The following is a 13,807-nucleotide window of genomic DNA, read 5'->3' as shown; positions in this document are numbered from 1 at the left end:
TATTTAGAACTTATTTTCGTGTTTCATTTGTTGTCCTTCCCCCACACTTCTAATTAGGACGGTTGGCTACGCTCAGTGTGAAAGCAGTTCAACATACATACGTACAACCATGATGTAATGCTGGTTAGTTGAACAAATGATACCATAACCGCAGATTTTATCTCGTAGTATGGCCATATCATGGCAACCGTAACTTGTGTGTTCAAGGATCTCCATGGATACGATTGGAGCCTACGTCAAGCGGTGCCCTGTCGAGTGATGCATAACCTTGATACTGTAACCATGGGGGATCGTGTGATACCGTAACTGCTATGTAATTGATGTACTTTGAGAGGTACTTTACGTTTTACGATCCCTTTTCATAACGCACACTTGGTTCTTTGCAAGAGTGGCCACTGACATTATTTCAATTTGTTTTGAGGCAATTTACTAAATGCCCTGCGTAGAATAGATGTACAGCCTTCTGGTTTTTAAAAATTATTCAGCTCAGGTGAAATATTTTTTTTTGAAGATATAATTCAATCATACATTTGGAGAAAAAAAGCCCTTGATAGCTGCTTCCACAATAATTATTCATGGCAGGTGTGTATCTCTTACAAGGTTTCAAAGGGGCACAGTGAGTTTGAAGAAAATGGTTATCCTTATTTTTTTATCACAACCATTATTACCCAGCGCATTAATTTTGCATTCCCACGGAGCATGATGGGCAACACCAGAACTCCAACCTTGAGTAATTTCAATAAAAATGAAATTTTGTCCAACAGCCTCTCGGCTTTCCATACCAATGTTAGTCAGCAGCATAAGCAGTCACTTAAGCCAGAGAGCTCTTGCCTGATTTTAACTTCTGGATCTCATTAGCACAGTCATGCTTGTTCAAAAAAAACGCAGCCAGATTACAACACTTAAATGGCAAGAGCGCGCAATACAAACGTTGAGATGCCATTAGATGCAAAAAAAGAAAAACCATGCACTTCATTGCAAGGCCACCACGGCCACTGGCGGCCCCTGGTGGCCTTGAGTGCGGCCCCTGATGTGAGGCCCCCGGCAATACACAAAGAGTGAAAACACCCCTCCCTCAACCATCATCATCATGCTGCCGTCAAACCCCCAATGGTTTCAAATGTGTGGCGGCCCTCACATTGATGATGTCTTCGTGGCGAAAGTGCCCCCTCTGAAAATGTATGAAGAACACTGCCATACACAAACTCGGTGAGTGCTGCTGTGGTGCAATATGGTCCAGAATTGCCTTGCTTATGTAGTGGTTCTATTTAGATGCACTCTTGAGTATGGAGGCAACACGTTTTATTCACTTACACAACACAGGTAAGTCTACACTCACGGGATAATGACTAAGGGTGGTGACCACCCTGGATAGCTACATAACACTCACGGGAACACTATATAATCTGCCGGGCCAGCTGACATGTTGCCCGGCTCTCGACGACTTCTCTCTCGCCCGAAGATCGAGGATCCAGGACTTGGCGGGCGGGCCACATCTCTCTTCAGCAGCACTCAACACCCCAGCTGCACCCCATTCCAGATTGTTCTCGAGGGCTCTGGTACCTCATCACGTGTCCCTCTCACCCCCTTTGGGGGTAGCCCCTTCCACCTCGTCCGGTCACGTGTCCTCCAGGGTTCACCCAAAGGCCACGTCCTCACGTGCTGTCTCTCTCTCACCATTGCCAGGGCCATGCCACTACAGCACCCCCTTCCACTGGGTATTGTGGCTGACCTCTAGTGACGTCTAGTATGTCACTAAATCACCCCCCCCCCCCCTTCATAATATACAGCTGTCCCGGCTGTGACTATCTGCAAAAGAAGATAAGAGTGTTCCCCCCAACAACAATAAAGAACAACCGACAAGCGAACAACAATAAATAACCACAGTATGCACAATAATTACAGAGCCGAAACAACAACAACAATAAAGCAAAGGAAATTTAGCAATATACAAGGCCCGGTTCACACCCACTCCCACCTCCAGCATGACCCTACGCCTGCATGTGTGGCAACAACCACGAGCACATGAAGAAGCAGGTTCAGCCAATGAATTCCCTGACTCATGAGTGTTGCAAAAAGCAGGCAGCGCAGGGGAACAACACGGTGGGAAAAAGTCACTTGAACCGGTTAGTCTTTGAACGAGTCCTCGTTGCCGGGCCCCCAAGCGAGGTGGGCATAAGCTCCTTGGAGGGCCTGGGGGAAAGCGAAGGATGGCCTAACGGGCGCGGAAATCACTGACGGCAGCAAGAGGACGAGTGGGCGATGGTTGCTCCCCCCTTGGTGGTCAATCCGCGGCCGGCGCAACCGGTGACGGCGAGGGCATCAGGTGCTTTGATCCTGCGGGTGGAATCACAGAACTTCCCTGAGGCACAACCTCAGCAGATGCCCGCCCCAGCTCGTCGGAACACACCAGACACTCGACCCTTGAAAAGTGGGGATAAAGAGACCACGCGAGGCGCAATAAATGATTTGAGGCGTGACGAGTGTTCGAACCATCGCCGACGACCGAACTGAATCTGCACACATTGTGGCCTGTTAGCTTGTATCACATCGACTGGGCCTCGCCATGGCTTGTATGACTTGGGGGACGGACCCACCGGTACCTGAGGACAGTGCAACCAGGCTCTGTCCTCCGGGGTCCACTTGTCCCCTGCACACGTAGCCCCCTTTACCTTTCATTTGCCGATTGCCCTAAGACCGAATTCTCTCTGGAAGCCTCCTGTGCTTCCAACACATGCTGAAGGTTAAGGCGCATGGAGTCAGTCATATTAGTCTTCGACTTAGACCGTCCCGTGTCAAGTTGAACATCAATCGCAGGATCCTGTTCCCTCCCATATATAAAAAAAAATGGCGAAAAGCCAGTGGAAGCGTGAGGAGCCATTCGATAGGCGATGTGCGAACCTTTTTGGTGGCCTTCAGTAATTTGGACGAAAATATTTTGCCCTGATCCGTCAGGAGACGTTCCTGAGCCCCCTTATCTAGTACATACCCATTAAAGAATGCCTTAGTAATCGCCGTAGCTGACTGGTTCGGAAGCGGCCAAGCCATCGGCCAGCGAAAAAAAGTATTCAACCCGCACAAATAAGTACCGATTACCTCACGGCGTGGTCGGAAACAGGCCCAGGTTGTCAAGCGCAACGAGTTCGTTTATGCGGGACACAGAGATCGATTGCAATAGCGGACAGGCCAATATCGGAGGGGGTTTCCGACGTGTGTATTCCACGCACCCCTTCAGCACGTTGTATACATCCCCTGACATGCCAGGCCAGAAGAAATCGAGCTTAACAGTCGTAAGCGTTTTCTGCATGCCAAGGTGCATGAGCCGTTTGTGCACCGCCCAGATGACTCTGCCCCTCAAGACAGTGGGTACCACAATATTGTAGCGATGCAACCCGCCGTCCCAGCACATCAACAGACCCCCTTTCAGGATCACTGGGGCCACCCCGCATCGGTCCACCCCCTCAACAGCATTTGTGACCCGTCACCTTAGCCTCAACAAGGAGGAATCCTCTGCCTGGAGGCGTCCCCATTCTGCACGGGTCAATCCCACGGGTCTGTCGCTATCCCCGACGCACTGACGATGTGTCCCAAATATCGCACTGATCGTTGGAGCAGGTGGCATTTCTGTGGCTAAAATTTTAAGTTCGCATTCCGCATCTTTAGGAAAACTGCATGCAACCATTGCAAATGCTCTTTGAACGTACGGCCAAAAACTATCACATCATCTAGGTAAATCAAACAGCAGTCCCGCTGGAGTTCCGCCAACACCAGCTCCATAAGCCTCTGAAATGTAGCCGGCGTGGAGTAGAGCCCCATCGGAAGCCGGTTAAATTTAAACAAACCTTGCGCCTTTTGGCGTCATCTGGTCCAACCCATATGAGACTAGGCTCGAAGGAAAGCTGTCTCGGGTGTGGACCAATCAACTTCAGGGACAGTGCACATTATCAGAGTTATGTTCTTTTGTTTGTATTATGACTGCAGGTATTGCGGTCTATGCAAACATGACTCCTTGCAAAAAGGTGTCAGTTTTGTTGCCAGATAGAAGGGTAAAGAACCAATTATCAAACCTTGCGGTGTCCGGAACGCGGTTTTAGGTTTCGAACTCTCATCCAACGGCAATTGCCAAAATCCCGACAACAAGTCAATGGTAGAGAAAAACCGCACCCCGGACAGAGCATCCAAGGAATTGTCCATACGCGGGAGTGGGTATGCGTCAGCAACAGAACCATTATTCAGTTTGCGAAAGTCCAATGCAAAATCGCAGACTCCCATCATGTTTCTTGACAAGCACGATGGGTGCACCCCACGGACTGTTCGACGGTGAAATAACGTCAGCAGCCAACATTTTGTCTACCGACTTAATCTGTAAGGGTTTTGTCGGATGGGGGCGGCATCTTCTGTATCGATGTGGTGGCGCAAGAGAGTCATGCGACCAATGTCGTATTTCCCCTTACTCAAAACGTCAGAAAATTCCCACAAGAGTGAGTGCAATTCGGTTCTTTGAGCGTCTGACATATCAGGGTTTTCGGAACAGAGAGTGTCTATCCATCTCTCATCGCTCGGCGCACCCTGCTCTGAAGCCGAGGTGACCCCAACCTTACCAAGAATTTTGTCGCTGCAACTTGCAGCGGACGCAAAACAGTCCCTGCCTGTATAACGGACGTGGCCAACCCAGTGTTGAGGACCTGAATAAAGGGTTCCTGGTCTCGGCACACCAAGGTCTGGGCCCCCGCTAGTGTTAACCCCCGACTCGCTTTATTTGAGGGTCCCAGTAGGATCCCTTCGGCGGTTGCCCCGTGATCGAGCTGCTTCCGCAGTCGCAGGGGCACCAGCATTTGCGCTACGGGCGGAATTTTTCCAGTCTTACTCGTCACAGCCTGGACTGTGGCATTAGCTGTGCGCAATCGAGTTGGAAAAGAAAGAAAAGGCAATCGGCGGCCCGATGGCAACTCGATGCAGCCCTGATCTATCAGGATTTTCAGGGGCATCTTTCCTCAGAAATCGGTGCCCAGTAGAGAGGGCACTGTCAAGGATTTCAAAACTAGTACTGGCCCGGTCAACTGGATGTCACCGATACATACTGTTGTGGTAATTTGACCCATGATCCCTAGGGATCCCCCGTTCGTGGCGAAACACGGAACGGCGACAGGTTGAAGAATTCAAGAGTGTTTGGGAAAAATATAAAAAATCAACTCCGAGATAATAGTCGCGGACTCTCCGGTGTCGATGAGCACTCTAACTTCCATCCCTTGTACTGTCCCTATAATGGCCAATGAGCCAGGCGCCGCAGCGACAACCCGATGTGCCAACTTCGACCATTGACGAGGCCGATACAAGGAAATCCGGAATGCCCACGCTCTCTGACCCTATCCGAGCCAACACCGTGCAAACCCGCACCGACGTGTGAGCTAGGTGAATAAGGTGGTGCGTCACGACTTGCCTGGGGGCCCGGTAGAGATGAGGACGACCGGGTGGAGGACGACGGTGGTCCAGGGAGTCCTCCTCGCACAGCGCGGCATCCCTTCGCGATGTGCCCCGGCAGACCACAGTCGAAGCGGATGATGGGGCTGCTCCTCGGGCGAGAGAAGGTCCCTCTCCGCTGGTCTCGCCCTCCTCGTTGCTCAGCGTCGATCTTCCTCCATCAGTTGTCGTTGCTTAATGCGCATACTTGCGAATCTTTCACATCTTTGGGTGCATCCGGAGCAATAGAAGAACCAGTGCATGCTGCCACCCCCACTCGGCGTTGAAGACTAAGATTTGCTTGGAGGCATTTTGTGATATAAAGAGAAGATACATTTACGTCCTCCGTAGCTGACAGGACCACATGCAGTTCCTGAGCCAGTGCCAGCAAGCGCTCCAGCACTAGTGAGTCTAAGCCATCCTGTTCCATTTTCGGAAATGCCGCCTGTGCTAACGATAGCAAAGTGCTGCGGAACGCGAGAGGCGTCTCGGATTCCCCTCAAGTCCGCGCGGCAAATTTTTGACGAACGTTGGATGGCAGATCAAAAATCGCTGCCATCTGCATGAAGGCCCGCGGCAACATGTCCCTGTTGGTGGCTGGGATGGCGTAGAATGCCGCCAAGGCGTCGTCATCTAGTGCGGTGGGGAGAGCATGGAGCGCCTCCACCTCCGTCCAACCCGCCAACTCACAGTTCGCCATGAAGCGCCTCCTGAACGCTTCCCAGTTGCCACCTGACGACGCCGTAAATTATTTGACAAATGGAAGTCGTCGCCGGAGAGGTGGAACCGCAATCGTTGCCGGATGTGGAGCTTCAGAGATGGCGGGAAGATCTCCCCGTCCGACCACCAAGATGGCGGTGGTGCACGCGGACAGCTCATCTGAAGATTCCCGCGCGCAGGAAATGGTGGCTGCGGCGTCGACCCCTCTCAACTCCGGCGCTCTGGTCCCTGGTGGCGGCTCCTCGTGGTCCAGCTCAGAGACCAACACCGCTGTGGTAGCCAGCAGCTCGGCGAGGCGTGCGCAGGCACGCCCTGCGGTCTATCCCCGATGGCGGTAAGGCTGCGTCATGAAACTCCTGACGCTGCTTCGCCGGCAGCACCGCCTTGCTCTCCTTCTCCAGGGTTGCAACAGCATGGGTTGTTTGGGGAATGATCCCCTTTTCATCCTCTTTGTCCGTACGGTTAACTACTTCCGACACCAAATGTAGTGGGTTCTATTGAGATGCACTCTTGAGCATGGAAGCAACACGTTTTATTTACTAATACAACACAGGTAAGTTTACACTCGCGGGATAACGACCAAGGGTGGTGACCACCCTGGATAGCTACATAACACTCACGGGAACACTATATAATCTGCCGAGCCAACTAACACGTTGCCCGGCTCTGGACGACTTCTCTCTCGCCCAAAGATTGAGGATCCAGGACTTGGCGGGCGGGCCCCATCTCTCTTCAGCAGCACTCAACACCCCAGCTGCACTCCTGGCCACGCCCCATTCCAGATTGTTCTCGAGGGCTCTGGTACCTCATCACGTGTCCCTCTCACCCCCTTTGGGGGTAGCCCCTTCCACCTCGTCCGGTCACGTGCCCTCCTGGGTTCACCCAAAAGCCACGTCCTCACGCGCTCTTTCTCTCACCGTTGCCAGGGTCATGCCCCTACAGCACCCCCTTCCACTGGGCACTGTGGTTGCCCTTTAGTGACGTCTCGTATGTCACTACACTTAAACAAATGCTGCTTGGATAGCACTGACTGGCTGGTGCAGAAAGCCATTTGGCTGGTGGACTAAGCAACGCTGTCAATGTGTGGAGACACAGAGCGGAGTTCTGCTTGCGTTTGCCTCTTTTAAGTTACTCCTAAGAAGGACACCGATCCTCTTGGGGTTTCAATGAAAACGTGAACATGTGGGTCTCACTTTGATAATGAAAGAGAGGCGCCGTGTAAGCCCCTTGTGTAGGTTATTTTATTTTATACAGCTCTTTCCCGTGTCACGCGTGTGCGCCTGTTGACGAAGAGAGGGGGGGGGGGCGTTCGAGCTTTTTGCGTTTGGACTCTCAGAGAGCCACCTGCTCGTGCAACATCGTAACCATCGCTCCTTCTGACAGCCTCATTTAAAACTCCCGGCGGTGAAGTATCCAACCCTTGGGCCACTTGAGTCACGCACAGAAATGTCCCCAACGTAGCGCCTTAAATAGAATGAATACACCCAGTGTGCATATCCCACCATGTGCTAATCTCTCAGTGCCACTGATCCATATAGGCCCTCTGAGTTTATCTTCATAAATAACATTACACGCTCTGTGGACGTCCAACCAACCGTAAGCCACACGATCCGCCGAGCACTCTGAGGCCACAGTGAGACACTCTCAGTCTCCAGCGCTCTCCCCGCTCACTCGATTCCCTCTCAACCTGCATCGATGCATTTTGTATTGTGTTGTAGACGCCAGTTTTAATGGCTTTGTGTCTTCAGTGTGCAGTATAGTGTGTATTGTATGCATATATGATCAATGCACCTATCTTGTGTATATGTCCTTTATAAAAAGGTCAAGCAGATAAACATGATCAACAGCCACGTGGGTGATTATTTGTGCTATTAACGACGGCTCGTTGTAAATGGGCCAAGCCGTAAACAGCAATGACATATTTGCACATGACAAAAGCCTCAAACGATTCTAAATAGATGCTGATGTTGACCTTCTGACCTGTATATGAATACCATCTGGATTTGGCAACTGTACAACGTCGGAGCCTGCTTGCAACGTGCGCGTGTATAAATCGTTGTCATTTAATGAGAAAAGGGCACACGCCCAATTATTATCCTATCGGCAAAAGGAGATGACTTAGTGGTGATTCATTTGAAAGTTTGGAGTTATTACGCAATTAAACCCCTGTAACGTTTGGCGTCACTTGTTCTCCACTTTACCAGGGTGTAGTGGCATCATTTGGGCTGGGTGACCTCTTGACCTTTGCAAGAGAGGGCATACTTTTGTTTCTTTCCACAACAATTACCACTCCCGACTGTGAATTGAAGCAGGGCGGGGTTGTGGGTTCGATCCCGACTGACGCTTGTATGTTTGGAGCTTGCGTGTTTCTCTCCCCGTGGTCGCGTGGATTCTTCGCTGGTTCCGCTGTATTTTCCCTCCACATTTAGAATTAACATGCATTTATAGAGTATTTGGCTGATGTAAATTTCTACGTGATAAACCATTTCGTCCAGATATCATTGGCGATAGTGAGGTCGCTTCTGAAAAAGAGCTATGTAGCTCAGTGGGCCTTACCTTGTAAAATAAAATAAAAATTGGTTTGGTTTAAATATTTAGCCATTGGTGCAGGGGAGCCATGCACCGCTGCACGCGACCCGTGCAGCGGTGCATGGCGGCGTCTTGCTCCAACGGTGGTGCAGAAAGGGCATGGGCGGTTGTGTGCATCACAGCTGTGCCTAGTGGTGGAAAAATTTTAATCTAGAAACGCCGCAATGAAGCCTGGACCGGTCCCTCTCGGTGTGGGAGGACGGTGAGAGTGCGTTCGCCTCGTCTCTCATCGCAGATGTAGAGGAGCGGAGGCCTGGTAACAAGACATTATTTCCAAAAAACGACGTTCAGAATCATCAGAATGTTTTTATTTGGACTGGAAGAATCCGATGAGCTGTAAAGCTCCTTTTTCACAGATGTCCAGTATGTTGATGGCAGTGGTTGGGAATGAGGCGCTTACACCTCTATTGCGGGTCCACGTATGATGAAGAAGCGAGGTAGCAGGAGGAACTTTGTGTGTTCAGTGTTCATTTCCAGGATGCAGATCGTTGTTGTTGTTGTGCTCAGCCTGTAACGTCCCACGCTGGGCAAGGCCTCCCCCATCTCCCTCCATCCCTCCTTTCACCAGAGCTGTTCCCACTCAGTTGCGGCCTCCACATTTCTTTGCAATTCGTCTCTCTGCCTTTTTCTTCCCGCTGCCTTCCTCGGTATCCACTCCGGTGATTAATTATGTCCATGCAGATGGTGTGTGAAGGTAACGAGAGTTAGTTTTTAGCGGGGTGGTTTTTATTACACGCTTTTATTTAACTCACTTCGTCTGTTGTATCCTCAAAAAATAAATCGTGTAACTCAATTTTAACACACTTCCCAATGTGCTATCGACTGCAAACTTCGTATAGGTATGTCATGCTGATGAGAACAACACGATATTCTATCATAAAAATCCAAAACATATATTTTAAACTTTTACACGGTTTTATTTAACTTACTGTATGTGTTGTCGTATCCAAAAATCTTGTAACTCAATTTCAACCGTATTCCCAATGTCGTATCGACTGCAAACTTAGTATAGCTATGTCATACTAATGACAATACTATATTCTATCATTAAAATAATAAAAATATTTTTAAACAATCTTTTTTACGGCTCTAATTGTCCACGCTCAACTGACGTTGCCTGTACATCACCACGGTCCCTTACGTCACGGCAAGCCTCGGGGAGCCACACCGAGGGGCGGGAGATGTGGAAGGAGGGGAGGGGCAATGGGGGAAGAAGGCAGGGGGAGGGGCAGCTCAGACAGTACATTTCATTAAAGCGTGTTTTTTTTAAGTATTTTTTTTTAATATTTTCTTTTCTTTATGCACTACATAAACCATTGTGGGAGAGTAGAGAAGTCGCCTTTAGTGTAGTGAGATGGACGTTTTGATGTCGGGTGTAATGTCTGTATCACCGTGCAGCTCTGAAAGCTAGACTTCATCACACATGCTAACACAGATGCCTCTGTGCTATTGAATGTAGGAGAATGAGAAGGTTGCTGGGAACTTTGTAAGAGAGAGAGGGCCCTTGCCTGCAATACTTTCCAGGATACCAGCACAGTATTGATTCGAGCAAGCATGCTGATGAGAGACACTGGATTTTGAATCCAGTGAAGAGTGCTTTGTGTTTGAATCAATTCTGTTGAAATGATGCACTCCCAGAAGGCCGTTGGGTTTTGGGTAAAAACTACTTTCATTGTTTATGCCTAGAGTCAGCAAATACGAAGGAGGTGCATTGAGTGTGTCTCTATTGCATTACTCATGTTCTCCACAATGACTCATGATTTTGATTGCGTTATGTATTACAGAGAAGGATGAGTAGCTTGGATCTCCTCTTGTCACTGTAGGTTTAACTTAGAAGAGGGGCTTATGGTGGACAAGGCACATGCGCAGAATGGAGTAGGGCACGTAACCGATACAGGCATTGGAGCAGCAACCAGAGGTCAAAAGGTCAAGGGAAAGTCCTGAAGACAATGGGATATTGTTCACATGTAGAGTGCACCTGGGAGATGAAGAAATTATGACAATGATGATGACCTCTTAACCTTGACCACAGCTATTATTACACGGCACACAGCGTAACCCTCAAGAGCTTGACCGTCAGCTTATTTACATGTTTTATAACGCTTCTCTTTGTAATTTGTGAGATAAAACAAAATGGTTTAGCTGTGTACCACGTGATTATGAATTGTCCCCTGGTTGCTCATTTTTGTTTATAAGCTGAACATGCTTCAGTCACATTCAAGTGCCGAGAGCATCTGCTGTAGCAATTGGATGACTAATTGGTTTTGCTTGTATTTTTTTGTAATTTTGCAATAGTCTAACTTGTTGTGTATTTTTTAACGATTACATTTTATGTCGGGAGTATTGTGCGTTCAATTGTACCTTGGTCTGCGTGCAGTGGGGAGCGGTAGCGCTTCGGTTAGCGCACTGCGCTACAAACCCGGCAACCCAAGTTAAATTTCTGCTCACGGCCAACACCAGTACCGATTATCTGAACCGGTCCTGGGCCTTCCCAAGATCGACTCAGCCTCAAATGAGTACCCGGTGCAGTGTGTAAACATCGCCACTCGGGAAACAAAGGTGGTCGGGTGTGGTTCTGGCCACCCACCCCCTCGTGCGCTATGCCGGTCTTCATAGGTGCTCGTGAACAGCACTTTCGCCAAAAATCTGTTAAGGCTATATGGAGGATCTTTGATTGGTCTATGTTCACATCTCCCTGTGCCTGTGTAGCGAGTCCAACTGAGTCGCAGATGTTATTCCTTATAGAAGCAACACTTTTATTTGTAACACCGTAACACAAAGGGGTAACTGCCTCTTTACCGGATACATCCTAGGGTGGTGACCAACCAGCTAACTACACTATACAGAGCTACAGCGATGGAGGGTCGGACCCTTTCACTCGGGTCCGCGACCACGTGTTTTCCTCGTAGGACGTAGAGCTTCCAGCTTGAGAAGTAGAGCTTCCAGTTTGTAGAATGCAGCGACCCCGGTCCCTCTCAGGGACCCACCTTATATCCCCCCACGGGTCAGGGCCGCTCCGCCCTTGGTCCCGCCCCCTTCTGGAGCCTTCCAGCTCCCTCTCGATCCCTCTCGAAAGCTCTCCCCAGACACGTGATCCCCCCTAGTCCCCCCAACTGGGGGCTTCTCTGTGGACACTCCAGATCACGTGTCTATGGGGTCAACCAGAGTGCCATGGCCCAGGGCAACCCTGCCCCTGGGCTGACACTCTCCCACTCCCCCCTGTGGGGGCCAGCACTACACGCTATGCGTGGCACCCACGCTATCCCAGCGCCCACCAAGCCCCACTAGAGCTGGTACTACACCTACATAGTATCTTCTTGGTTCTTTCGGTAAAGTCACGTAGAAGGGAAGTAATAAAATAATAAAAATAAAACATAATAAAACAATTCTCACGACGTTTCGGCCACAACGCAAGCAGCCGTCCTCAGGTGAAAACCAGGTCCGTCGAGGCGACAGAGTCTGAATGAAACAGCACACGAGCTTGGAGCATATATATAAGCTGGGCGCATTGACAAAGGAATTTGCATATCAAAAGGAATTTAGCATATTTATGGGAAATGCAGGAATGTGATTAGTACTGCATATGCATGTGCATTATGCAGGATTAACAGCATCAAAGGGAGCTGCAGTTACTGCTGCTGCTGCAGTTGCTGCTGCTGCAGTTTCTGCTGCTGCTGCAGTTGCTGCTGCTGCTGCAGTTGCTGCTGCTGCTGTTACTGCTGCTGCTGCACTTGCTGCTGCTGCTGCAGTTGCTGCCTTATCCATTTTAATATAACACTATGTATTATTCTACCCACCCTAATGTGTATCACACTGCTATATGTTTACTATACAATTACGACACCATACATTACTCTGCACACTGCACCATGCCAGTGAGTGGAACGCGGTCTGAAAGTCACCGTAAACGTGAACACAATCAGTTAAGATCCGAAATGGTTTATTACGTCCTTCCAATGATTGCTAAGCCAGAATCCATCTTCTCGGTTGAAATTGTCTCTGTGTTTGTATATGTGGATCGCCTCATGAACGAATCTCTCATGATAGCCAGATGGCTTGCAGAGAACCTCTGTCTTGGAGAAGTCAATATCATGTGAGCCCACTGAGTTGTAACAGTGATCTGCCACGGCTGAGGTGTTTGTCCTACCGTGTTTCAGGTCTGCCTTATGTTCACGGATGCGGTCCGAGACATGTCGTTTGGTTTCTCCAATGTAACTGCTACCACAGAGGAAACTTAGTTTGTAGACGCCAGGGTACTGTATGTCTGGAACCACATCTTTTACAGACGGGACCAGATCACGGATTTTATGTACTGTGTTGAATCGGACCTGGATCTTGTATTTAATCAGGATTTTGGAGATCTTTTTTGTGACCCCAGCAATGTAGGGTAAGGTGATGGTCTTGAAAGGCTCCTCAACAGGATCCTTCTTGATGGTTGGAGTGATGGCTTTGCGGATTGTGTAGTCGGAGTAACCATTAGCCTTAAGAGCTTGGCGTACGTGTTTGAGTTCACTGGAAATGTGTTCATGGTCGGAGATGCATTGGGCTCTATGATATAGAGTCTTGATGAGGGAATTCTTCTGGGATGGATGGTGGTGGGAATCCGGTTTTAGATAAGCATCCGTGTGGGTGGCTTTCCTGTAGACAGAGTGGCTCATTGAACCATCAGGTCTCCTTTTGATTAGGACATCCAAAAAGGGTAGCTTGCCATCATTTTCGACTTCCATGGTGAATCTGATGGCTGGGTGTATGGAATTGATGTGGTCGAGAAATTGGTCTAGAGCAGGCCGGCCATGTGGCCATATGACAAAAGTGTCGTCTACGTACCTCTTCCATAAGGTCGGGCGTAGAGTGGCAGTCTGGATGGCGTCCGTCTCAAATTTCTCCATGAAGATGTTGGCTACAACCGGAGATAGGGGGGAGCCCATTGGGGTGCCCTCAATTTGCTTGTAGAAGGTTCCATTCCAGGTGAAGTATGTGAAGGACGCCATCCAGACTGCCACTCTACGCCCGACCTTATGGAAGAGGTACGTAGACG

General features: G+C 49.5%; 1 protein-coding gene across 3 annotated transcripts in view; it reads left to right on the top strand.

The window, feature by feature from the left end:
* Positions 1-13,807, top strand: part of LOC133353013 (CUB and sushi domain-containing protein 3-like) — a 639,938-nt gene that overhangs the window by 475,588 nt on the left and 150,543 nt on the right. The gene's annotated exons all lie outside the window — the stretch shown is intronic.

Source organism: Lethenteron reissneri, chromosome 42 (genome assembly GCF_015708825.2).
Source record: "Lethenteron reissneri isolate LAM-NWPU_2019-01 chromosome 42, ASM1570882v1, whole genome shotgun sequence".
Classification (NCBI taxonomy): Eukaryota; Metazoa; Chordata; class Hyperoartia; order Petromyzontiformes; family Petromyzontidae; genus Lethenteron; species Lethenteron reissneri.
Note: the sequence above shows the minus strand (reverse complement) of the source record. Positions and strands in the feature narration are given on the sequence as shown.